The sequence below is a fragment of the Microtus oregoni genome, unplaced genomic scaffold (assembly GCF_018167655.1).
Source record: "Microtus oregoni isolate MIOR12 unplaced genomic scaffold, Mior012 000025F_ref0000491, whole genome shotgun sequence".
NCBI lineage: Eukaryota > Metazoa > Chordata > Mammalia > Rodentia > Cricetidae > Microtus > Microtus oregoni.
Window position 1 is genome coordinate 17,642,796 of NW_024543084.1, and position 22,758 is coordinate 17,665,553.

The 22,758-nt window shown below is 50.8% G+C and overlaps 1 long non-coding RNA gene across 1 annotated transcript; it reads left to right on the forward strand.

The window, feature by feature from the left end:
* Positions 1–810: 810 nt before the first annotated feature.
* LOC121462577 lies at positions 811–18,716 on the forward strand. The gene is made up of 3 exons (XR_005976342.1): positions 811–936; positions 15,522–15,687; positions 18,662–18,716. It is a non-coding gene; the product is annotated as an uncharacterized LOC121462577 (long non-coding RNA).
* The last annotated feature ends 4,042 nt before the right edge of the window (positions 18,717–22,758 follow it).

Consider the following 22,758-nt stretch of genomic DNA (forward strand, 5'->3'; position numbering starts at 1 on the left):
GCCCGCTCCGCTTCAGCCGGGGAGGCGCGGCGCCCGCGGGGTCGGGGCCGCGAGCTGCCCCCGGGCGAGCGTGGAGCGGCGGCGCGCTGGCCCCGGGCCCCGGCGTCTTGCGGGCGGGCCCGGGCGGCTGGCAGCCCCGCGCGCCGCGCTCTCCTGGCCACTCGCAGCCACGCGCGCCCGCGGCTCGCCTGTCACCTGCTTGTCAGTCCCGGCCGGGTCCCGGCTGCGGCGGCGGGCGGCACGCGGAGCCGCCAGGAGGAGGAGGCGGCGGCGACGGCGGCGACGGGCGGGGGAGGGGGCGGGAGTGCAGGGGCGGCCCCACGGGTTGGGGGGGGCGCAGGCAGCTCAGCGGGGTCCCGGGCGGGGCGCAGCGGGCCGCGGGGCTCCGGGCGCTCTCCCCGCACTACTCCAGTGCCATGGTGCGCCCGAGGAGCCGCTCGGTTTAGAGCTGGGGCTGGCGGCGGAGGGATACTCCGGCCGGGAGCCGCCTCACCCCTCCTCAAACTTCCTGACATTTGAACTCATTGGTGCGCCTCGTATCATTGCGCCGGGATGAGCCGGCGGCTCCACGTCAAATAGTGCCGTCGCCGCCCCCCCTCCCCGCGGGCGGGCTCCCTGAGCCCCCTGCCTGCGCCCCGCACCGCGCCCCTGCCCCAGCCAGCCATCCTACCCATCCTTGGCAGAAGTTTGCGTAGCCATCGAAACAAACCCTGTGCCCCACCCCTCTTGAAAAATTGATTTGGGAGTTGGGGGAATCAGGCTTTCTTTCTTTTTTTCTTTCTTGCCTTTTTATTATTAATATATTTTTAAGAGCTCCAGCGCACAGAGGAGTGGCCCCAAGCGAGGCCAGACTGCGGAAGGCGAGGAGCTCAGGACTCCTCCACGGGACGGCGCCAGGCGGGATCAACGCCCGGGGACTTCGACTTGTTGGCGAAGGTAGGTTGCAGGGTCTGAGTTGGTGTCCTGCCGTGAGGCAGTGCCTGCACCGGACAGCTCTGTACGAAGAGAGGGATGGCACCAGGGATCGGGAGATAGTGAGCCTCAAATGGCGAGAACTGCTTGCCCCTGACTGGTCAAAGGGAGCTCTGGCTAGGAAACGGGGACGGACGGGCTGCGGTTTGATTGAGGGGGTCCTGAAAACCTTGGCCTGGCAGAAATAGGGCGGGAGAGTGAGCTGAAGGGGCCCCCAGATCCTGAGTGGGAGACATTGGGTGGGCGAGGACGGTCAGAGCAGAGTTGAGACCAGGAGACTGTAAGAGGATCAACAGGATTGGAAAGGGGCTCGGTCACTGGAGGTGGCCGTAAACGAAGGCTGGGCCTCCCAGGGTTTGGAGTATGAGGTGCAGGTAAGAAATGGTGTCGCCAAGATCTAGGGGTGAAGACCTAGAAGATCGCGGATCTGACTGCTCCAAGGATATCCTGGTGACTTCTTCAGTAGGTGCCCTTTTACTGTGGCCAAGGGGCCTGGCCAGGGGTCCAGACCGAGCGCTGGCCAGCTTGGGCAAAGTGGGCCTCGACACCGACACCGGGCAGCACAAGGCCAGAGACACGCAGCTGGCGACTCCTGTGTGCACCTCGCCTGACACCCCCCGGGAGAAAACTAGAAGACTTCTTGTCAGAACCCTGGGCACCTTCGGTTCCACCACTACTGCGCGTGCTTGGTCCTGAAGAGATGATGCGGCCCCAGGGCAGGAGCTGGCTGCCCTCGATGAGCCTCTGCTGGGCGGCCCTAGCCCCTCCGGGAGTGGAGCAGCGGCGCGGAGTTGGGTGGGGGTGGAGGGCACGGAGGGCGGGTCCCCTGACCCCGCTGGAGGCGAGAGGGCGGATCGGATTTGGAGCTTGCAGGAGGCTTGGTCAGAAGTGGCCCCCTGTGCTTCAGGGGGGCCCCCCGGAGGGGCCCGGCTTTGTGGAGGATTAGCGGTCACCGCCCCACCCCAGTACCTGCCTGTGCGTCGGTGGGTATCCGAGTGTGTCTGTGCGTGTCGGCGCTCCCGACTCTGATGCTATTGAGTATTTGTACACCCGTGTCCCTGTGCACATACAATTTTGTGTTTGTGTGGCCTTGAGACTTTCCAAGCTGCGAGTGCCTGTGTGTTGTGTGCCTATCTGCAGACCTTCTCTTGCTTCTGTGGCATGCTTTTGCACATCTTTGTGTGTGTCCTTGTGTCTGTGTCACCATGAAGATGCCCGCGCCTTTGTGTGCGCCTCGGGCCCCAGTAATGTCTCTCATAGAGTTTTCTCTATATGTGTGTCTCCGAGTTACCTTTGTGTTTCTGTTTGCCCCCAAGTTTCTGAATTGTTTTGTGTCGCTCAGGGGTTTTGTGTTTGTGGCTTTGTGTTCTGAGTATTTCTCGGCGCCTTTGTGTGTCTGTATCCTAGAGCATGGGTATGTGGATGTAGAGTTTTTTTTTTCACACACCCTTCGTCCTCTTGTCTTTACCCAGTGTGGGAAATCTTAGGCCTTGAGCTCCGAGTTTGGGCCTAGGCCTGGGCTGCCTTCTCTGTGTTTCTGGGCCCCGGCGCATAGCTGCGGGAAGAAGCCGGGGCGAGTAAGCCTTAGGCGTGCAAAGCCGGGAGGCACCGAACCGCGCCGGGCCGGCTGGCCGATCGGGTGCACTCCGCCCTCTGCTGGCCACTGTGTGTCCCTGCAACCACTGCTAGACACCGCCTGCAGGCGAAAGCCCTAGTTCCAAGCCGGGACCTTCGCCACCTCCTTCAGGCTGCCAAGTATCTTCTCTGTCTCGAGCCTTAAAGATGCACCCGGACCCTGAAGTCTCCGCGCAGTGTTCTGCCCCCATCTCTCACCTTCCCATTTCCCCACGCGCCCTGTGCCTTGCCATTTCTACTCCATCGCTCTTCTTTTCTCTTTGACTAAACAGAGGCTCCTGCGGCCCGGCCTCTGAGGCTTTCCTGACCCTGTGACTGGCGTCTAAGACCGGGTCTGGGCCTTTGGCTGCGTTTGCTGCGCATTAGGCAGTACTTGAAGCCAGGTTTCAGCGTCGAGGGCACACCTGTAGCCCCCATTTGGTGCGTGGATGGTGTGTTTCCAAGGTGCGGAGGTTATTAGCGTCTCTCTCTGCGCCCTGTCAAAGCCGCAGCCCTGTTCGACCCCGGACGGGCTGCCGGAAATGTAGGCGACTCCTTGGTTGGAAAGGGAAACTAGGTGTCCGTCTCTGGTCTGATTGAGGATGCTCCATCCACAACCTTGATCTCTCTTCCACGCCTGCTTCCTTCGGTCCATTCTCCCGACCTGTAGGCCTTGGTCCTTGTCCTTTGTCCTCACTCTCTCAGCCTTAATTGACGATCACCGGTCCTTCTCACAAATCTGCGCGCAGTCGTCCATGTTTCGTCCTTAGGGTTCTTGGCCTCCCAAGCCTCTGCCCCTGTGGAAGAATAATACGACTGGACAGGAAGGAGGATAACGGCCCAGGCTCGGATCCCACGTCTCTCAGCCATCCTCAAGCAGTTCTTGGCTCCGCGGGATCTCAATCTTTGTTTTGGTACCAGTTATTGCCCCCTGCGGCACTGAGACTCACAAGGCCGGAGACCAGCGGCCCATCGTACTCCCGGACAAACCCGCGCTGTCCGACGCGGGATGCTTGCTGTCTCGGAAGTCTGTGGCAGAATCCACTCAGGATTATTTCCACCTGAGCAAAGACCGTGGAGGCAGGCTGCCAGCACAGCTGGGTTTGCAAGAAACGAACAGGAGGGATCTGGAATCTACCTATTCCCGGAGGCGCGCAGCTCCTGAGCCCTGCCTTGAAGCTCCTGGTTCTCCTTTAGGACTTTGCAATTTCTTTCGGTAGCGACCCGCCTCGTACGAGCGCGCTCAGGGCGTGTGTGTGTGTGTGTGTGTGTGTGTGTGTGTGTGTGTGTGTAGGGGGGTGGTTAGGGCTACACCAGTGGAACTCCAACCATTTCATGCTTCTGACCAGAGTCAGAGAGAGAGAGAGAGAGAGAGAGAGAGAGAGAGAGAGAGAGAGAAGAGAGTACCCTCTAGGTTTAGAACCGCAGCTGGAGTTCAGAACACAGCAGGAATGAGCACCAGGCGCGGCCTTGGATGCCCCAGTAAGGAGAGTTTCAGAAGCATCCAGCAGGGGCCTTTTTGCTCTATCACAATGACCACAGAGCACCTAGGCCCACCCCAGGTGCTCTCCAGGCTAATGGAACTTCAAGATCTCAAGAGACTCGGCTGCGCTGAATCAAAGCTGCCCCAAGCCGTGGTTCAGGTCGGAAGCAGCTCTCCGGGAGACTCAGCAGGTCCCAGGTCCCCGGTGTTGAAGAACCCATGGACTCCGGAAGTGGAGCAAGGGCGCGCCCAAGGCTCAGCAGAGGTCGAAGGTGGGCAATTTCCAATTCCCAAGCGACACCAGGCATCCCAGCTGGACTTAACACAGAAGACACGGGTCAAAGGATGGGACCGTCACTTCCCAACGCCTAGGGAAAAGCGGCTGAGGTCTTCCTGCGCTGGTGAAAGCCCAGTTGGAGGTTCTCCAAAGAGGAGAGACTGGGGAGGGACCCCTGAGGTGCTTCTCATTCTCCACCGGGGACCACTGTGTACTATGCCCAGAGCCCCGAGATGAGCCAAGTCCCTCAGCCTTCCAACAACCCCCACTCTGGCCATTAGTTTGCACTATTAGTCATGGGCTCGCTCCACATCTCAGGAAATCGGGCTCCCTCAGGTCCAAAGGCTGCCTGAAGCCCTCGGGAAGGACTGGGTGGCCCAGAGCTCAGGTCTCCCACCAGCCAGGCAATGATTAAAGATGGAGAATGGCAGGCCTCAGGATGTACTGCAGGTCTTGTCTGAAGGTCTGGTTAGAAAACATTAGGGTGACAGTCCCACATCTCTGCACCTCGATGTCCCTGTCTGTGCAATGGGTATAATGCACTGATTTTTCCAGGATTGCTGGGAGGGTGATGTGGAAGAGCTGGCTCTCTGTGTGCCTGGCTCACCGTAGGACTCTAGACTTACTACCTGATGAATAATTGTATGAAGGGGAATTGCTATTTAGACATGGGGGCTCTCTTTGTCCCCTTTCTCTTCTTCCTCTAGAGCCAGAGGGAAAATAGACTTGTTGCAAATTCAATCCCTCTGGGACAGGTGAAGTCAAGGTGCTGGCCACAAGACTCTGGGCACTGCCTGGGCGTTCAGCAGATAGCTCAGTCTTCTTCACTCACTGTGCTATGAAACCTGGGGCTGAGAGCAGGTAGCACTCACAGTGAAGGCTTTGGGACTTTTCCCTCCCATTGCTCAGAAACCCGTGTTAGGGACTGGTGTGTGTGTGTGTGTGTGTGTGTGTGCGCGCGCGCACGCGTGTGTGCTATGTTTGCTTTTACTGAGCACTTTCTTTAAGAATATTTGCATTTCTTGCCAAATGGATGGTTTCAGCATTCTGTCTTTAAGAACAAGGGGCTCCTCAACCCAGGACAGGAGCCAGAACAAAGAGAAGGTGAAGGACCATGTTCGGAGTCATAAAAGCCTCATTAGGATCTCAAGAATAACTCACAGAATCGGACACAAATTCACAAAGGCCAGGGAAATTCATTGGTTTTCACCCTGAGGGTCCACGGCTGGGGATGGGGGGTGGGTGTGAGCCAGGGCGGGTGCCTCTCCTATTTGATCTCTATCTTAAATCCACTTCAAAACACTGCGGCTCAGCCGAATTGGAGGTTGGCCCCTTCCTGTAATTATTTGGTGTCTAGTAAAGTTTTTATGAGTGTCTGTGCAAATCAATGCATCTGATGATGTGTGGTTGTTTGGCTCCGCTGCTCGCTCCGTGTGATGTAGGATTGTGTGCATCGTGCGTTGGCTCTCGGAGGAGAAAAGGGCAAGGCACAAGCAAATAAAATAAAGCCAGGACCTCTGCATCCATCAGGCAGAGGGGCGGGGCCTGGGCTGGTCCACTGCTGACCCCGCCAACTGGCTGCTTGGTTACACCGAGGCCTGCCCAAAGGCCCCAGAGAATCTGCCGGTAGGGTCTGAAGCCTTTGGGTGTGCTCTGTGGGGGTGATCAGGGTTGGGTGACAGACTTGGTGACTTGCTAGTTTTTGGAAAGGCCTATTTGGAAAAAGAACAAGGCTCACCCACTCTTCACTCCCGCTGGGTATTAAGGCAAAGTCGAATGAACGCTAAGGAAGGGTGAGTTTGGGGAGTTACATTGTTGCCTGTGTGAGCTCAATCCATCTGCCTGGCAGACCATACAGGTTAGAGAGGCAGGCTGACTGGCCAGTCCTCTTCAGAAAAAGCCTCTAGTATGGACAGGGTGGGAAGCTGGGGTTCCGCCCTTCTTTACCGGACCTTTCACCATAGTTGGAGGGGATCCTTTTCCTGTCTCGGCTGGGTTCTGTGGAGCTTTCTTTCCTCCCAGCCCTGCAGCCTTGGTGTGCTTGCTTTGAACTGATTATAGAACTTTATTGAACTATAATGTGCATATAGAAACGCGTACAAAGCATGAAATTATAAAGGGGACACTCCCGTGCCACTAATCCTAGATTAAGACCAAGGATGCCTCTGGTTTCCCCAAAGCACTGCCTCCCTTCACCAGCTTGCTCTCCCCCGTTCTACCTTCAGTTTGACCGTGTTTGAACTTTAGCTAAGTGACATCACAAAGCACATTTTCCTTCCTGTACTTAATCATGAGGTTTTGTAGGAAAAGTTGGTTCTCTCTGCTGGATGAGCAGGGGGCTGGCAACTTGGGACTCTCATTTCTCAGGGGCTGGTTTTCTGGAGTTTGATCCACTTCCATGACATATCTGTCCCACACAATCAGAACACCCTAATGGTTCCCATATCTTGCCAGAAGCATTTGGGTTGGTCTTGCTATAAGTCTAGAATTGTCCCCCCACCCCCAGTCTAGAATTCCCCAAAGGAAGCACCCTCTACAACTGGAGAAATGCACCCAGATTCTTCTTTCATCTCAGCCCCCATACGCATCTCTACCCTCTGAGACAATTGGTGAGGGAGTCAGCACCTCAGAGAGGTGAGGTCACTTGGTGAGGTCACACAGCCTTGAAAGGGTCAGATCCTGGACTCAGACCCCAATTGGCCTAACTCCAAACCCCAGGCTCTTGTCACCTCTCCACATGGCTCCCCTGGGCATCCAGGCCCAGGCGTGAACAGTCCTCTTCCAGCGGGGAGGAAGCTGGACTTTTTCCAAAGGAAACGCTGGGAAATAGAAAACTCCAAACAGCAAACAGGGTAGGTTGGTTTCCCAGGCCCCAGCAGCCTAACCTTGGGTAGTGCAAGGCTGACGGGGCAGGTTTGGTCTGGACTGGCCCGGTCTCCCTAGATGCTGTGTGTCACCAGTGGGTGGCATTGGGCCACTCAGCGAGCATGCCAGCACCTCATTCTTGAAAGTCAGCTACTCAGCCCCACCTCACAGATGAGGAGACTGAGGCACAGACAGACCATCTTGCCTCAACCCAGCAGTTTCTCAGAGCCTGAACTGGGTTCCAGCGTCACCTGCCTAATCTTACCTTGAACAAGTCTTGTCCTTGACTTTATTATCTGATCCACTCTTGGTGTTCTGTGATGCTTTCAGTGTGGCCCTAAGATTCTGGAGTCTGAGGGGGGGCGGATAAAGGGGGGACTGAGTAGCAGAGAGCCCTTGGTTGTTCCCCTGGCCTCACATTTAGAAAGCAAGAGTGATTTCACAACTTCACACTACTGCTGGGAGTTTAACAAGGCCTGTGGTCATTTTGTATGTATATGTGGGCACATGTACACGGGATTGTGTATCCGTGTGTGTGTGTGTGTGTGTGTGTGTGTGTGTGTGTAGTGTCTTAATCACCCTCCACTTTATCTACCAAGGCTGAATCTCATGCTAAACTTGGAGCTGTAGATTCTGGTTCAGATTGCTAGCCATTTTGCCACAGGGAGTTTCTGATTCTGTCTCCAGAGTGCTGGATTACAGCCATTTGCCTGTTTTTTGTTTGTTTGTTTTTTGTTTTTGTTTGTTTGTTTTTTATAGGGGTTCTGAGGATCTAAACTACTGAACCATCTCCCCAGCCTCTCTGTAGCAATTCAGAATATCAGTTCCTCCTATTAGAGGAGCCAAGGGAATGTGCCAAGGCCCTGAAAGAGGAAGGCACTGGAGCAATGGGACAGCCTCCTCTGTGGCTGATCACAGCAAGGCTCTGGGCTACTTCTGGGGAGGAGAAGACTACGAGGCCCTGTGGGTCATGGTGAGGAGCGTGGACTTGCACTTGAGAGCAAATAGGAAGCAAGGAAAGGGTCCACCAGCCATGCCACGGTCAAGTGTGTTGCTTAGGACAATCTCTCTGGCTTCAGTGAGGGGCAAGCCCATAGGCCAGAGGCCAAGTGACCAGGCATTGGGTTTCAATATCCCCTTTGTATGCAATGAAGCTGGGCAGTTTGCAGAACAGGCCTTATCCTCCAATTTCCCATAGAGGTTATGTTTCCAGAGTCAGGGTTTCATGTTACACAGAGCTGTTCTTTCTGGAATGTGGCCCCCAAGCAACCCCTGCCGGACCCTCCACAGAAGGAGGGGCTCTGTGAGTACAAGATACAGAAGGCACAGCAGCCTCTGGTGCTGGTCTTGCTTCTAAGCACTGCGGGTGGCTTGCTCAGTGGTCCCAGTGAAGCTCCTGGCATCAGTGACCTCACGGAAGTCTAAAGTGACCCTGTGAGCTAGCTAGCTGTCACAGTTGCCTGGTGAACCCACCAGGAAGGTGAGGCTCACAGGGTGAAGTGCTGTGCCCAGGGTCACTGCCTCCACACTGACACCTCTGGGTACCAAGCAGCATTCTATGTGAGCACGTGTGTGTGCTTGTGTGTGTGTGCACGTGCGTGTGTGTGTCTGGTGTGTATTTAAGCTTGCTGAGATCTAGAAAGCCCTGCAACTATTCCACAGTGTGTGTGGAAAGGCCACAGAATTCTATTTGTGCATCCTAGCCCCACCTCTGTGCCAGCCCACATGGTATGCCCAGCAGAGGTCTCCTCCCTGGGAAGAGTTTGCCAAGTCAGGCTTTTCTAAACCCAGGACAAGCCTCCAAATGCAGACATCTTTCGATGGCCTCTCACTGGCCTGGTCTCTGCCTCCCGCCCCCATGCTCTCTGCTTGGCTCACCTTGCCAAGACTCTTGGCTTTATTTCAGCTCCTCGAACTTGGCCAGGCTGCTCTGACAGCCTGCATAACTGGACTCCATTCCATTTTTTAACTCACTCCTACGCATCTTTTGTATGTCCCTGTAAATGTCACCTCCTCCCGGAAGCCTTCCTTCACATTCTGACAGGTCAGACTACCTTGGCTGTGGTTCTCACTGTCCTTCTCTCTCCTTCATTGTGTAAGTATGTGTCCCTCGGCCCCTCTCTGTTCCTTTACAGCTTCGAGAGAAACCCAGGAAGGACGGGGAAGGGCTGATGGGGAGCGAGTGGGCACTATAGATTTTGGTCATTTGATAGACACACACTCCCCGTATTGCCCTGTCTCCGTCTCACCCCTAGTCCACAGATGGGGAAACCGAGGTCCAGGCATGGGAGGACACACGCCCACACCCCCCAGACAGTAGCTACGAGACCTGAGATTGGAACCTGAGTTCTCAGAGCCTGAGTTTATACTTTGCATCACGCCAAGGACATCTTTTTGACCAGTGTCTTCTGTGGGCTTCCCAGCCCTGTACCTGCCCCAGAGGAAGCCAGCCCTGTACCTGCCCCAGACGAAGCCTTCCGGTAGGTGGGCTCACTGCCACTGCCTGTGCCTGCCATTGTTGGCTGCTAGACTGGGCTTCCTCTGCCCCGTAGCTTGCTGGCAGTCTCTCCCAGGAGGAAAACTGGAGCAGGGATGGGTGCCAGGCGTCTGGGGCCACCTAGAGCAAGCTTACTCACAGATACTCTGAAAGCAGAGGCATTCAGGGAAAGAATTCCCCCCAGCAACTTCATCCCAGACCATGACAAAGCAAGGGTAAAACCGGAGACACTCAGCAGGACTCTGCTTTTGTTTTGAGAAAGTAGTTTCAAAGCTTTTATTGATTGATTGATACATTTCCCCTGATTTTTATTTATTTTATTGTATATGCATTGGTGTTTTGCCTGCATGTATGTCTGTGTGAGGGTGCTTAGAGTCAGTTATAGATAGTTGTTAGCTGCCATGTGGGTGCTAACCCAGTCGGTGCCTTAATCACCTTAATCGTCGAGCCTCATTCCCCCCTCACAGGGTTTCTCTGTGTAGCCTGGGCTGTCCTGGAACTCACTTTGTAGATCACGTTAGCCTTAAACTCAGCTATCTACCTGCCTCTGCCTTCCAAGTGTTGGGATTAAAGGTGTACATCACCAAGCCTGGCTCCCAAACCTTTTAGTTTTGGTAAACTTTTTATTTATTTGTTCATAGACAGAGTCTGTTTTATAGCCCTGGATGGCCTGGTAGTCATTATGTAGGCTAGACTAGCCTTAAACTTTCAGCAATCCTCCTGCCTCAGCCTCTCAAGTGCTGGGAATAAAAGCATGGATTGCCACAGCCAGCAATTTCTTTTGTATTATGAAAAACTTCAAATGTATATGAAAGTAGAATAATATTCCCATTACCGAGGTTCAGTTATTACAACACACATGCAATCTTCTTTCATTTTTATCACACTTCAGTTTCTCCATCCCAGTGGATTTACAATTATTAATTTATTTATTTAGTGTGGATCCAACCTGGGGCCTCATCTATGCTAGACAAGCACTTTCCCAACCCCTTTCACATTGCCAATGGATTACTTAGCATTTTAAAAGCTTGTTTATCCTTTGCATGCTGCATATGCTTGATACATACATGTGGGTATTCGTGTTGAGGTCAGAGGAAGCCTATGAAGTCAGCTCTCTCCTTTTACCTTTATGTGGGCGTCACAGACCAAACCAGGCTTGTATGGAAAGTGCCTTTCCTGCTGAAACATCTCACTCGTCCATTCAAAAACAAAATATCTTTATTTTATTATTCCTTTGGATTATTTCAGCAGATTCTAAACTCTATATTGTATCAAGCATCACTATTGGAGTATGTGAAAAATATTCTTGATACTGGGTTTTCTTGAGCTCACCATATAGCCTAGGCTGGTCTCAAACCTATTGCAATCCTCCTGTGTCAACCTCCTAAGTGCTAGAAGTACAGGGAGAGGTGGGGATACCAACATACTCAACTTGGTATATATTTCTAAAAGAAAGAGAACCATTTTATCTTTTTCTTTTACTAATTTTTTTTTTTTTGGTTGTTCGAGACAGGGTTTCTCTGTGGTTTTGGAGCCTGTCCTGGAACTAGCTCTTGTAGACCAGGCTGGTCTCGAACTCACGGAGATCCGCCTGCCTCTGCCTCCCAAGTGCTGGGATTAAAGGCGTGCGCCACCACCGCCCGGCGCTTTTACTTATTTTTGAAATTTATGTCGATGAGTGTTTTGTTTCTGTGTGTGCTAAATGCATCACATGTGTACAGTACCCACAAAGGCCAGAAGAGGGCGTCAGATCCCCTGTGAACTGCTATGTGGGGGCTGGGCATTGAACTCATGTCCTCTGCAACTGCAGTAAGTACTCTTAACTCTGAGCCATCTCAACAGCCCAAGAAAGGGGATCTTTTTAAAAAAAAAAAACAAACTATATTTATTGATTGCTTTGTGTGTGGGGGTGTGGGGGTGGTGAAGGGTGCCTATTTACCGTGGACCACACATAGAGGTACAGGACAGCTTGTGACATTGCTTCTCTCCATCCACCACGTGGGTCCTAGGGATTGAAGTCTCCTCCCCCTTTAAAATTGTGCTAATACCATTCACTGTACCAGTTAGTTTTCTGCTGTGGTTGTGGTGTCCAAAGGCCAGACAAAGGCAATGTAAGAAAAGAAAGTTAATTTCGTTCACAGTTTAAGGGTGCCATTCATCGTGGTGGGCGAAGAAGCATGGTGGCAGCAGATCCAGGTGGCTGGGGCTCAGCTGGCTTTCTCCTCCCCTCCCTTTTTATTAAGTCTGGGACCTCAGCCCCTGGGATGGCGACACTCATCTTCAGGGTGGATCCTCTCTCTTCAGCCAGTCCTCTGGGAATGAATGCGCTGTCACAGACACCCCCAGTGCTGGGCCCAGATATTTGTTAAGCCAATCAATTTGACAATTGAAAATAATGAACACAGTCTGGAGAATTTATTACCCAAACTTACCCAGTGATTGTTTCAGACCCGGGACATCTTATGCTTGCCCTTCTTACAAGAAGGACCACGAGCCATTTCCCCGGTCTCTGAAGCTGTGTCAGGCTCCTTTTTGACCTGCCTGGCTCCCCAGCCCTTACCACTGTTCTTCAGCCTTGATTCAGGTCTGGAGCCCGCTGCCTGTATTCCTGTGGGATCCTTAAACATGTTCCTCTGTCCTCTGTAATTCCTATAATTAGATCTGGAGACTCGCTCAGATGCAGGTTCAATTTTTGGCAGCCTGCCTCAAGGGGGGTGTGGTGTCCTCCTGCCAGGAGTCCACACGGTGATGCGGCATCTGTGTGTGTGTGTGTGTGTGTGTGTGTGTGTGTGTGTGTTAGCGATCATTGGTGTTCATCATCTAGATGCATCGCTGTAACATGACTTGCAGAAGGATGCTGTTCTGTGGCCAGTTTCCTTCTTCGTCTGTTAGCTGGGATCTGTGAGGACGGCAGTGTCTCTTTAGCTGAACCAAGTACCATATGATCCCCTTTAGAGTATGCGAGAGATAGTGAGAACTTACTTGGCTCTTGGCTGTTATTTTTTAACACTAGGAATAGAACTCAGAACTTCACTCATGTCGGGTAAGTACTTTACTCCTAAACCACACCCTTAGCTCCTGTCCTTTTTTATTTTTATCTTTTTGCCTTTTAAATTTTATTTTGAAATAGTCATGGGAAGCTGCCTAGGCTGACTGGGGCTCATTATAGCCCTCCTGACTTAGCCTCCCCAAAGAGGACAATACAGGTATGGCCACTGGGCCTGGCAGCTCTGGCCCTTTACTAGTTCTCAAATCGTCCCTCCCTCCCTCATGCCCTCCCTCCCTCCCTTTCCTTCCCTCTCCTTCCCTCTCTCTCTCCTTCCCTTTCCTTCCCTCCCTCCCTCTCCCTCCCTCTCTCCCTCCTTCCCCCTCCCTCCCTCCCTCCCTCTCCCTCCCTCCCTTCATCTCTCCTTTTTTCCCTCCCTCCCTCCCTCCCTCCCTCCTTCCCTCCCTTCCTTCCTTTCTTTTCTTCTTTTCTTTCTTTCCCAGGATGTCCTGTAACCCAGCTGATCTGGAATATCTTAGGTATTCAAGAATGACCTTGAACTTCCTATTCTCCTGCCTTCACCTCCCAAGTGCTGATATTGCTGGTGTGACCACTGTGCCTGACTTATGCCATCCTGAGGCTTGAATCCAGGGCCTTGTGCTTGCTAAGCAAGCATTCAGTAACTGAGTTGCACGCCCAGACAATTTTTACTTTTGTTTTCAGTACTGGGGGATAGAAAACAGGGTCTTGGGTGTGCTAGGCAGGTGTTCTACTGCTGAGCTACACACCCAGACTGGCGCTACCTTAAAATTATTTTTACCCTCATTTGTTTGTTTATTTATTTTGTATACCTGTATGTGAGCATATGATACACACATGCCACAGTACACAGGTGGGCTGTGGGAACTGAGCTCGTCTTGTCAGGCTTGGAGGCAAGGCCTTTACTACTGAGCCATCTCACTGGCCCAGAGGCTATTTCTCTACTATCCTCGTGACTATAGCGATTTAATGCACTGCAACCCCCCAAATTCCGATTCATGCCCCATTCTTTCCTTTGACCCCTGAAACCTGTGACCCCAGGAGGCTCTCGAGACCCCTTTGCATTCTGGAAGATTGGGGTGCTCCAGATGGACCTTGAAAATGTGCTGCTACACATCTGGAATCATTATTAAGGAGCCCCAATTTCTTTGCAGGGATCATGCTTAGAGACCACAATCTAGATTTAAGTAATATGCATTCCTATTGGACTGGTCATTGTTTCTGGGCATTTCCTGTGGATGAGCTAGGAAATACATTACCCCCACCCCACTTGGAGTGGGGCATGAATGCCAGATCTTGGAATCAACCCACATGTTTACTAGGAGAATGGTTTAGCAGACGGGTAGGTCCATTCAGTGGACATTACTTAGGTGTTTACCCTTAAGTGCGTATTGCTATATGAAGGAAGCCCGTATGTCTGATTCTAATTACATAGCATTGTGAATAAGATGAAGCTAAGGAGACCGTAGAAAGGTGGGTGATGGACAGGTGTTGGGAGGAGAGAGAGCGTATTTCACCTCTCTAGTGGAGCACAGGGGTTTTAGTTCAGTGAAATGACTCTGCTTGTCTCTCTGGTAATCAGAGTGATCTCTGTCTACAGTGTACTCCCCAGTTTCAGTTATCCAGGGTCAATAGTGATCTAAACGTATCAAATGGAAAATTCCCTGTGGTGCTTCACAGCTAACAGCAGGATAAAATCTCCAATTGCTCCACCTTGCCCCTCTGGGGTATGGATCAGCGTGTCCATGCTGTGACCCACCTGGTGGTCACTTGGTTACCATCTTGGTCATCACAGGAACTTCTGGGGTATTGCAAGTGCTTTCATTTTTTTGGCTTGTCTATTTTTGTTTGTTTGTTTGTTTGAGACAGGTTTTCTCTGTAGTTTTTGGAACCTGTGCTGGCCTCGAACTCACAGAGATCCACCTGTCTCTGTCCCCCGAGTGCTGGGATGAAAGGAGTGCGCCACCACTGCTTGGCTGTCTATTTTTATTTTTAAAGTGCTATTTATCTGCTTACTTATTAGATGATTTATTGGTAGGAAGCGGGTAGCATATGCGTGTGTGATGTGTGTGGGTGTGCTCACCGGTAAGCGCGTCTCGAGGCCAGAGGCTGACGTCAGCTGTTTTCCTACTTTATTATTGGTGGCTTGATAGATTGGTTTAGTAAGTGCATGTGTGTGTTGGATGGAGTGTGTGCCCCTTGGCATGTGGAGCTGGTCTCCTTCTCTTATGTGGGTTACCAGGATGTACTGCAGATCCCCTTGCTTGTGTGGTGATAGCTTTGGCTTGCTGAACCACCTCATCGGTAGTCCTTCTGCCTTATTTTTAAGCCAAGGTTTCTTACTGGGACCTGGGGCTCACCAATTATGTAAGATGAACCCGGGGTCTATCAGTTTTCATTTCCCCAATCCTGGGATTAAAAGGCAATCATCCCTCACTGCCCCCCCCCCATCCCATGTGGGTTCTGTGTATCAAATTCATGCCTTCACTGACAGAGCTATTTCCTTAGCCCCCATTTAATTTATTTATTATTTATTATTTTGAGATAGGGCCTCACACTTGAACTTCCTATGTGGTCCAGGATGACCTTGAGCCTTCTGCCTTTACTTCCCAACTGTAGAAATTGCAGGCCTGTGTAACCACGCCCCCCCCCCCTTTTTTTTCAGCATTAGAGATCAATCCCGGGGCTTTATGAATGCTAGGTAAGCCCGATACCAATAGAGCTATGCCCCCAGGCCATAACTTTTCTGTTTATTATTAATATTTTAACCTCTTTCTGTGTCTGTTAGTACATAGCTGTGGACTCATGTCACACACCCGCCACAGGCTGCCCACCGGGAAGAAGGAGCTGACAGAGACGAGCTGTAGCTGGGATGCACTGATGTTAGCTTAGAAATCACAGCAAATGGCGCCAACCAGTGCAGGGCGCACAGACACTCTGCACATGTGCTCAAGGTTTGTATCAAACACTGCTGAAAATAAAGTTGTTGTTTGCTTGCTTGCTTGTTTGTTTGCTTTTTGTTTTGTTTTGTTTTTTCAAGATAGAGTTTCTCTGTATAGCAGCCCTGGCTGTCCTGGAACTAGCTCTGTAGACCAGGTTGGCCTCGAACTCACAGAGATCCTCCTGCCTCTGCCTCCCAACTGTTGGGATTAAAGGCGTGTGCCACTGCCTGGCAGTTTTTTTTTAATTAAGTTGATATTAATGTTTCTAACCTAAATTCTGGACTGTAGTGGGTTGTTTGGTTTTGTTTTAAGTTAGAGGTTCATGTAGCCCAGGTGCCTCCAACCATATATAGATGAGAATAACCCGAATTCCTGATCCTCCTGTCTCCACCTTCAGAACTGTGGGTTACAGGCAAGCATTACCACACTGGGTTTATGTGGTACCGGTGCTGGGTGGGACCCAGGCCTTGGTGCGCGGTGGCAGAACTCTCAGCTGAGCCACAGTCTAACCCCATATCTTTTCTTTCCAGACAGGATTTACTGTGTAGCCCAGGCTAGTCTAAAATTCCCAGCAATCCTTCCACCTCAGCCTCAGGAGTGCTGGGGTTACAGATGTGAGCCGCCACCTCCTACCACCATGAATTTAAGTCACACCAATAAGATTAGACTTTTTTCAGGGAAGTTTATATGTTTGTTTGTTTTTTTAAAATATTTATTTATTATGTATACAATATTCTGTCTGTGTGTATGCCTGCAGGCCAGAAGAGGGCACCAGACTTCATTACAGATGGTTGTGAGCCACCATGTAGTTGCCGGGAATTGAACTCAGGACCTTTGGAAGAGCAGGCAATGCTCTTAACCACTGAGCCATCTCTCCAGCCCTTATGTGTTTGTTTTTCTTTGCCTTCTGGGGACATCGTAGTGACATGTAGTTTAGATTTTCACACTTTGACTGTGGGACCACATCACCAACTTGACACAATGCTAGCTCCTTCTTCTTCTTTTGTTTCCCTTTTGATACTTTGAAATTCTTTTCAAATATTTAATATTTAGTAACTTTATGGTACATAAAATGTGTGCTTGATTTTCAAGTCAAGTCAGGCTTTGCCCATCCTCACAGCCCTCCTATCTGCCTCCAGCCATCTCTGCCCGTTGCTGCCAGTCCAGTCCACTCCCCGGACACTCTAAGAAGGGTGCTCAGCATGCTCATCGAGCCCTCACACCACCCCATGCAAGGGACCCATCTCGCCTTTTCCAGGACAGGATGCTGGCATCTATCCCGGGACTCGGTCCTTAGTGTGTCACTTGAGTGTCTAGCCTTTTTCCTGATCCCACCCTGGGCTCTCAGGTACAGAGAAGACAGGAGCATGGCCTGTTCGCACGGGTTTAATGTTAAGTGGGGCCAGTCATGCTTCTCTTGTACCTGATTGTAATGTCGGACTGTCTGTCTGTCCGTCCACGGCACCAGGAACCCTTCCCGGCACCCCGAACAGTGCTCGGTGCAGCAGACATCAGTGTAAGTTTGTTGAATGAAAGAGAAAAGGAAAACAAAGCCTGCGGTCATTACAGACAGCCTCAGCCTCTTGGACTGAGAAACTCTGGTACAAAATTAAAAAATCTTTAAATTATAAAGATAACGGACTTCAGTAAAGACTTCCTGGAAAGTGCAGTAAACGAGATAATAAAATTAACCACGATGTTAGCTTACATCCGCAGTTGGCCCCATATAAAGATAGCCTCTTATAAACCGTTAGAATCTTTACATGCGCACATCTATGTACATATGTTTATGCATGAATACACAGTGCTGTTTGCACTTTAGAAAACCGCTGTTCATAGTCCGCCAGGACGGTTTTCCTCCCCGAACATCCCTTTACGCCTCACCATCTACTTAGGGCTTGGATTTATTTTCATAGTGATGACATCCTTTACCACATAAAATAATTATCAAGGGGAGATGAAGGCTGCAGTTACAGGAAGAGGACTATCTAGCAGGCTGGGAGGCCGCACACAGTTTCCCAGCTGATTGCGTAACCTTTCCCACCAATGCCGGGGAAATGCAGCAAGGACGGTATCCAGAGGCACCTGCCTGCCTTGGTCTCTTCTGCCCTGGGTGTTCTGTCCCAGCACATTGGCTGTCTACAGTTCTGGGCCCTGCAGGCTGTAGAGAGTGTTATTAGCACTCAGGCCAGTAGGACTGTTGCCCTCAGCACCGCAGACTGGGTCGTCCCTTTGACCTTGGCTTTCTACTTCAGCAGTGCAGGGTGTGAGTGGACCCATTCCCAGGCAGGGAGAGGCCCTGGAACTCAGCTCCTGATTGCTTCATAAGCTACCAATAAATAGGCATTCTTTCAAATGGTTACGTGTTTTTTTTTTAATTTTTTTATTTTATTTTTGAGACAGGGTTTCTCTGTGTAGCCCTAGCTGTCCTGGAACTCTCTCTGTAGACCAGGCTGGCCTCGAACTCACAGAGATCTGCCTGCCTCTGAGTGCTGGGATTGAAGGTGTGCTCCACGCCTCCACCACCAAATGGCAAATAGTTATTTTATTCTCTAGCGTCACTGCTGTTGTCATTTTGTCTTGGTGGAAGGCTAGTCCAGGCCTTAGGGAACTGCTGGGTGACGGCCACCTAGCTTTGGGCTGGAAGTACCAGTCGGAGTATATTTGGCATGGTATGACCCCCTGCCACAGCTTAGACAACTTCATCTACCTCTATAAAAGTTTTATTTTTTTATTTATTAATTTTGTTTAGTGATGCACACCTTTAATCCCAACCCCCAGGAATCTCTTCAGAGACAGGTAGATCTCTGAGGGCAGGAGGATTACTAAATTCAAGGCCAGTCTGGTCTACAGAGTGAGTTCTAGGATAGCCAGAGCTACACAGAAAAACCTTGTCTTAAAGAAACCCAAAACGCAAATAATTTTTTTTTTTTCCTACAGGGTCTGATGTAGCCTGAACTGACCTCAAATTCTCTATCTATTTTAGAATGACTTGGGATTCCTGATCCTCCTGTCTCCACTACCCAAGTTCTGGGACTCTGAGTAAGGATAGTTATGCCTGCTTCATGTGGCGGTACGATGGAACCCAGGGTCCTAAACAAGCACCCTTGGGATCAAGCCATATACCCCCAGTCTACCACAGTTCGTTAACAGGAATTCATGATTATATTACGCCATTCCATAGCCACCACCCCAACTTTGTCTTTCTTTAGAACGACTTCATCCTCTGACTCCCCCATAGACCATGTGATCCAGGTTTAAGCCAATCAAAATGAATCAATCCATCACTGTGGCATGGAGAGTGACCCCGATGGTCAGTGTGGTCAGTGGCCCGAGCCAAGCTTACAGGGTGATGCTCCAGGTCTTTGCTTGAAGTGCCTCTTTGCCATGACTTGGCAGTTTTGGGTGCAATTGCTTCAGGGACACCTGGCTCCCAAGAGGGATTGGTTGTCTGAGAATGATGCCACCCCCAGGAGGTGAGGCCAGGAGAAACCTCCCGCAGATGGCAGTCCCGAGCCCCAGCGGACGCTGTGAGTAGGTTTTCATGGATGCTCTTGGGGTTCCTCTTCTTCTTTGCTTAACCGGGATTCGGTTGAGTATTCAGTCTGGTTGGACTCGGGAAACTGCATAGGGATGGTTCAGGAGGATGGCACTTGTCACACAAGCCTAGCGACCAAGTTTGATCCCTGGGACCCACAGCAAGGTGGATTTGGAGAACTGTGTTTACAGTCGTTCTCTGGAACCCCCACTCATGTTTTGGTGGGTGGCATTCTCAGTCCCAAGCTGTGGATTTTGAAGCATTTCAGAGTTCAGTTTTAGATTCGATGTCTCCAAGCTCCAGTACATGTATCTGTGAACTGCTGTAAACTCCACCAAGGCAACATAAAACTTTTTGTGTGATGTTTGGCACCCAGCAAGTGCTTAATAAATGGAAGTTATTTATATTTTTATGAGTTTAAATAAAGATTAAATAGATTGGAAAATGGGCATTTTAAAATCGCACCTTTTAAGCCTAGGTAAATATTTTGAAATATTTATCTTTCAGACATTTTTCGATGTACATAAATTTGTTCATGTGTGTGTGTGTGTGTGTGTGTGTGTGTGTGTGCCAAAATGAAATCATAGTGCCACAAATCAAACTTGGCTAGCGAGATGGCTTAGCAGCTAAAGGAGCTTGCTGTTGAGGTTGAGGACATGAGTTCAATTTCGGGAGCACACATGGCAGAAGGAAAGAACTGAGGCTTGTAGGCCACCCTCTGACCTCTACAGTCATGTGGAAATATGAGTGTGTGTCCCCCAAATAAATAACCTTCAAACGCAAGAATCAAGCATGCCTTGAAGATATCTGCAGTCCTTCAAAGTAGCCATGAGGCAAGTCTCTTGCTGGATATTTAGACGCACTTGTACAAACTATACACATGGGATTCTGTATCAGGTAGCCATTGGCTGATCTGCACTGTTTAAAAAGAAGGGTCGTGTGTAGCCCAGGGTGATTCTAGCTTCTGATTTTCCTGCCTCCACTTCCCCAGTGTGAACACTTCAAGTTCATTGAAAAACTTGGTCTCAAAAAATAGAGGGCTGGAGAGATGGCTCAGAGGTTAAGAGCACTGGATGCTCTTCCAGAATTCAATTCCCAGCAACTACATGGTGGCTCACAACCATCTGTAATGAGATCTGGTGCCCTCTTCTGGCCTGCAGGAGTACATGGAGGCTGAACACTGTGCACATAATAAAAAAATCTTAAAAAAAAAATAAAGTGGAGAGATATAGAGGACTATATCCAGTGTTGACCTCCGCCTTCCAAATATGCACACACATGCACATGGACTTGTATGTACACATGTACATATGAACAGGTGCACACACCCACTAAACACACGCACACATGACTAAAAAAGGAAAAAATATTGGTAAGATGGATCAGTGGATGAAAAGGTTGCTGCTAAGCCAGAGGATCGGTGTTCAAACCCTGGGATCCACTTGGAAGGAGAGAGCAGATTCCCACGAGTTGTCCTCTGACTCCATATATGCAGTGAGATACATGCATGTCCCCTGCAAATAAATAAAACATAAAAAAATAACAAAATCTACTGTGAATTGAATATTGAAAAGTCTGCTTTTTGGCTTTCCATGTCTCCATCCTCAGGGAGAGAGGCTGGCTCCATGATTCTCGTTCCCACATTCATCACCTTCTCAGCTCCTATGTCATGACCTATGACATGCAGCAGGGGGCCAGTGTGGTCAACAGGCTACAACGCTGGCTCTGAGGTTCTGTGGGGACTGTGTCCACACCCCAGATGAGTCTTGGTGGCTGTTTTGTTTTGAAAGAAAAAAGAAAGTATGAAGCCAGCAAATAGCTCTGTATTTAAAGGTGCTTGCTGCTAAGCCTGGTGACGTGAGTTCGATGCTTGGGACCTACATAGTGGAAAAAAACTGAGTCATGCAAGTCGTCCTCTGGCCTCTATACACATGCCAAGGCATGCCTGCTCACACACACACACACATGCACAGAGACATGGTCACACAAAATAAATAAGTGAATGCATGTTTTTAAAAGTACAGTTGCATTTAGTTGTAGATGACATAACCAACTGATTGGAAAATCCAATGCAACCCACAAGGAAACTTACAAGAGGTGAGGAGCCAGGCCTAGGACAGCTACTGGTGAGCTCAGTGCTTGGGAAAAGCTGCAGGAGGATCAGGAGTTCAAGGTCATCTTCTGCACGTAATGAGTTCAAGGCCAGCATGGGCTAAACAAGACACTGTCTCAATCCAACCAAGCAAGCAAACTAATCACTAGCTTTAGTAAGATTGCGAAAGGTAAGGGCGAAATAAGAAAACCAATTGAATTCCCAGTTCCTGCCAGCAGAACAGCATGAACGGGGTGCTGAGGGCTCAGTCACATTTGCCATTGGGCACTCCTCTGTCTCATTCTGCCATTGTATCTTTGGGGCACAGTTCACCACCAAAGGCCCCTGGGGTGGGAAAAGAGATGCAGGCTGGGGTCCCGCTGCTGCTTTACCAGGTCCCGTTCCTGCTCCGCCTGTGGGCTTCCTTCACTCCTCACACTTAGGTTTGGTTGTGGGGGCCCTGCCAGGATTATTAGCACCTTAGGGGGGGCTGGGCTCTTCCTCCTCCTCCTCCTCAGCAGACCTGTGTCCACTGCCACTCAGCCGTCCCTCTGCTCTTCATCCCTGGCTTGGTGTGACTCATGGTTACTCCTGGGGAAGATTCTCAGGGTCACCACCCTTCCCACAATCCCTGCTCTCACCACCTCCCTGGCTCCCAGGCTGCCACAAGAGTGCTGGCTCACTTTGCCCTGCCTGGCATCTGCCCCTTCTCCACCATTCTAATGAATCCAAAGAGCAGCTGGCCAGGGGCATTGTGCTTACTTGGGGTGTCACCGCCCCTATCCCACAGTCCATGCCATGACAGAGGCGGGACAGGGCTCAGGGGAGCCCCTACACTCCCAAGATTTCTTAGTTATGATAGACTCAAAATTTGAATTTATCCCTCTTAGACACCGAGTCGTGAGAGTTTTGGTGTGTCCTTCGGGGATGTCCCATTTTCCGTCAGTTTCGAGAGCTCTAGGCAGTGGGTGAAGTGGGTGAGGTGACAGTCCCACCGGGAGCCACCATGGGAGCCTTCCCAGACACTCCGCCAGAGCCAGCTGTTCCCTGCAGGCTGTTTACCTGTCTGGGTGCTGAGATGGGACTGGAGAAAGAGAGGTTAGGAGGGAGGGAGGGGGAAGGGAGGCCGGGAGGCAGGCTTGGGTTTGATTGGCAGCTGAGCTCACTGTTTTGGGCCTGGCCCCCCGCCCCACCCCCATACCAGCTGGCCTCAGAAGCGAATGGGGGGAGTCAAGCTCACAGGGAAACGTTTGTTCTTGTCTCAAACAGACATGGGCTGGGGACCTAGCTTCCCTTTGGCTGCCACGGAGACTGGGGCCACTTGAGTTCATGTTTATTTTCACAGCGTGGATTCCATGGAGATTATCACGCCAGACAGGGAAACCCTGGGAAGAGGGCTCCGGCCTCCATGGAGTACCTACTATGTGCGGAGCTAAAGACAGCCGCGAGTCAG